General features: G+C 43.6%; 3 non-coding genes across 3 annotated transcripts; all 3 read right to left on the minus strand.

Moving 5' to 3' along the window:
* Positions 1-445: 445 nt before the first annotated feature.
* On the minus strand, positions 446-517 carry trnaw-cca (transfer RNA tryptophan (anticodon CCA)). Its single transcript has one exon. It is a non-coding gene; the product is annotated as a tRNA-Trp (tRNA).
* A 1436-nt stretch (positions 518-1953) lies between these two features.
* Positions 1954-2027, minus strand: trnan-guu (transfer RNA asparagine (anticodon GUU)). The gene has a single exon. It is a non-coding gene; the product is annotated as a tRNA-Asn (tRNA).
* Positions 2028-3626: 1599 nt separating this feature from the next.
* trnaw-cca (transfer RNA tryptophan (anticodon CCA)) lies at positions 3627-3698 on the minus strand. Its single transcript has one exon. It is a non-coding gene; the product is annotated as a tRNA-Trp (tRNA).
* Between the last annotated feature and the right edge of the window lie 241 nt (positions 3699-3939).

Consider the following 3939-nt stretch of genomic DNA (forward strand, 5'->3'; position numbering starts at 1 on the left):
CAAAAAAAAAAACACCAACTAATGTCCAATAGCGTTAGTCATTTAAGTAAACATGAATATACTGTAAGGTCTTGGTACATGGGAGAGGATTTCAACCACAATTAAAAAAGAGCAAATTATAATTACAGGCTTCAGACACATTTTCATACAAAAGAGACCAAACACTGCCTGACTTTCAGGTTTGCTTGAACCTGTAACAGAAAGGAGGTCTGAAACTTCCATTCTCTGATGTTACTGTCTCTAAAGCCGGACGTGATGTTTCGCGGATGTGCAGTGTGCCTTTTCTCTTGCCGTGTTCAAGATGCTTCGCTGCATAAGCTCCTGACTGGGTGTTCCGTACTGCGCTGTTACTTCGTTCAGATTACCCATGCGGTGTACAGATAAAACCCGACTGCGTGGTGTAAGTCCCGGGTTCGGCACCAGCAGCACCTGCAAACTCATCAGCTGACCTCGACGTGATTTGAACACGCAACCTTCTGATCTGGAGTCAGACGCGCTACCGTTGCGCCACGAGGTCACTTGCCTCAAGTGCTTTTAATTCCCCCAAAGAGAACAATCAGCGTCCCTGGAAAAGTTTTTTTTTCATTCTCTGCTGTGAGGAGCGCAGCTCTTCCAACGAGGGTCTCTTCTTCCCAGACCACAGATTATTCTTTCCGCCCGGCTCTCTCACAGAGAGCAGACACACCGTCTCCACTGATGTGTTTACTACATCTATAGATTTGACCCCCTACAGCCACGATATTCCTGGACAGGATATTTACCAGCAGCCTCGTGAACTTCTCATCTTGACCTCTCCCAGGAGGAGCACAATTAACACAGAATCCTCTCTCCATTTAGCAAATAACACAAAACACTGTTTACCTGTCAAGACAGAAAACCAGGCTGCTCCAGGTGAGGCTTGAACTCACAACCTCGGTATGACTCCACTGCTCATGTCATTGGAAATGGCCTGAACCAGGAAAGAGATTGGAAATCGAGACGTCATGGCGTTGTTTTAAAACTTGCCTACTCTTTCAATTTTTTCGGTCAAATCTTTTATCTGGGAGTACTTTCAGTTGATGTTAATCCTTGTCCCGATGCACGATTCTGGGCCATGGTGCATCTTGAATAATGTTCTTATAGGCTTCAGTTTGGAAAAGTGCGCTCTTCAGAAGCTACCGAAACCGCTAATGGTTACATAACACTTAAGCAAAAGCAACGTTCGGGTTTGAAAACTAATATTACTTGCTATGAATACAAACACTGTTACAGGAGGCGTGTTAGGGCTATTTTAGCTTAGATCATCAATTCATCTGACATTTCTTCTCCATCTATATCAACAGCGTAATCGCTACTGAGCGCTAAAGGCAGGTCCTGGCAATACAATCTTCTTTAGAAAACATTTTTAAAACTGTTTCCACGACCACACGTAAAGTAAAAGATACCGATTGCACGCAACTAATAAATTCTCTTTTCCAGGGACGTTGTAGCTAGATGCAAATTACAATCGAAAATGTATCAGCTTTAAAATTTTCTTTTGGATCCACAGGACGATCAGCACGAGACTCAAAATATGCCTGTGTTTGATTGTACAGCATAGATTGTACAGCATTTATGTTTATATTTATGTTAAAATGAAGGTAAATATATCAAAATATCAACATCCAACTTCACAGTGCTAACGTAGCAATGCTTGTCAAATTTTCAAACAAATCTGCGTTGTATTTCTAAACTATTTTAGCAGAGGACGCAACAGGAGTATAAATGATATCTCCCGCCAGCCCTTCGAAGATACTTTTCCATGGGTGAATATGGTTGTCTGGGGAGTTGCGGTGTTGGTCACTATTGGACTTCCCCGGTCTCAAGTGTTGTTGTTGGACACGGGCAAAAGACTCGCATTTTCGGCAAATAGAAAGAGGGTTAAGGTTTCGGCTTTAGCGGAGCCAGTGTTCACATTGACAATAATAAGAAGCCCGTCCCTGGGTGGGCTCGAACCACCAACCTTTCAGTTAACAGCCGAACGCGCTCGCCGATTGCGCCACAGAGACCGACAAGAGAGGGGTCTCTCCATTCGCACCTTTCCGGTCAAAAAATAAACATTGCTTGCATTTTCTTGCCAGTCGGCAATATTCCTTCTGCTCTGATAGCCAAGAATTAAATTTCATTTTTCACAAGCTGTATGAATTTCTTGAAAAACAAGTTGTTGCAGAAAGGAAATGCATTCATGCATTAAACTAAATCAAGCCCTATGCGGTTGTCCAAAATGGTACTTTCTGCACGAAAAGACAGGAAGAAAGGCACAGCTGGGATGTGGAGCCAGGATCTCTAGTTAAAGAGACAGGTACTTAAGCAACTGAGCTACGACGCCAGCAGAATTCTCCTCTTTTACAGCCGCTTGGACACACCGCTCTGAGCCATCTGCGTTCAGTAAGCACTGAGTCTGCTGGCTGAGAAAGCTGCCTCCTTTACACGCAACAGGAGCCCCGACTGTAAGAGAAACGAAGAGAAATGGCTTTTATTGGGCACTTTTCATGTCCAATGCGCTTGACATCTCCCAAGGGCGGCAGAGTTCATTTATGACACTTTTCCTTTCTTTCTTCTTTCTGCACTCTTTGATGAAACAAAGCGAGAAATCATGTAAGGGAAAATGACTTTTTTTCATGGAGAAAACATGCACCAGGAAATGTTGTGTTTAGAAGACGTGAGTTAACATGAAAAGTGACCTAATTTACCGGAGCAAATGCTCGCCTAGCAAGATCTGCTTTACTACAAGAGAGAAGTAGAGTGAAAGACGTGAGCATTTCACGCCGTTGTGGAACAAAACGCTTTTTTCTTGGAATTCTAAATCAATTAGAAATTCAGAGCGACACATGAAGGCTTTGTCTGCTTAAAGTGATGATTTTTAAAAACTGATAAAAATGTAGAAAACACGTTTCTCACGTAGAAATTTAAGATGGGGGTGGGGTATTACTAGTAGCGGCGCTGAACTCACCATGGTGCAATTCATTTACGTGACGGGCTAGTGGTTTAATGGATAAGGCGTCTGATTTCGGTTGATTAGATTGTCGATTCGACTTCTACCGGGGTTGTGTGATTTAAATCAGGCTCCTCAGAAATAGATGTCCGTAATGTAAATGAACCGCACCTGAAAGCAAACGTTGGGTCTGGGTTTCTTTCTTTCCTGCATGAAATAGCAAATCGTTACAAAAAAAAACACCAACTAATGTCCAATAGCGTTAGTCATTTAAGTAAACATGAATATACTGTAAGGTCTTGGTACATGGGAGAGGATTTCAACCACAATTAAAAAAGAGCAAATTATAATTACAGGCTTCAGACACTTTTTCATACAAAAGTGACCAAACACTGCCTAACTTTCAGGTTTGCTTGAACCTGTAACAGAAAGGAGGTCTGAAACTTCCATTCTCTGATGTTACTGTCTTTAAAGCCGGACGTGATGTTTCGCGGATGTGCAGTGTGCCTTTTCTCTTGCCGTGTTCAAGATGCTTCGCTGCATAAGCTCCTGACTGGGTGTTCCGTACTGCGCTGTTACTTCGTTCAGATTACCCATGCGGTGTACAGATAAAACCCGACTGCGTGGTGTAAGTGCCGGGTTCGGCACCAGCAGCACCTGCAAAATCACCAGCTGACCTCGACGTGATTTGAACACGCAACCTTCTGATCTGGAGTCAGACGCTCTACCGTTGCGCCACGAGGTCACTTGCCTCAAGTGCTTTTAATTCCCCCAAAGAGAACAATCAGCGTCCCTGGAAAAGTTTTTTTTCATTCTCTGCTGTGAGGAGCGCCGCTCTTCCAACGAGGGTCTCTTCTTCCCAGACCACAGATTATTCTTTCCGCCCGGCTCTCTCACAGAGAGCAGACACACCGTCTCCACTGATGTGTTTACTACATCTATAGATCTGACCCCCTACAGCCACGATATTCCTGGACAGGATATTT

The sequence above is a fragment of the Atractosteus spatula genome (assembly GCF_055471065.1).
Source record: "Atractosteus spatula isolate fAtrSpa1 chromosome 10 unlocalized genomic scaffold, fAtrSpa1.hap1 SUPER_10_unloc_7, whole genome shotgun sequence".
NCBI classification, from domain to species: Eukaryota; Metazoa; Chordata; class Actinopteri; order Semionotiformes; family Lepisosteidae; genus Atractosteus; species Atractosteus spatula.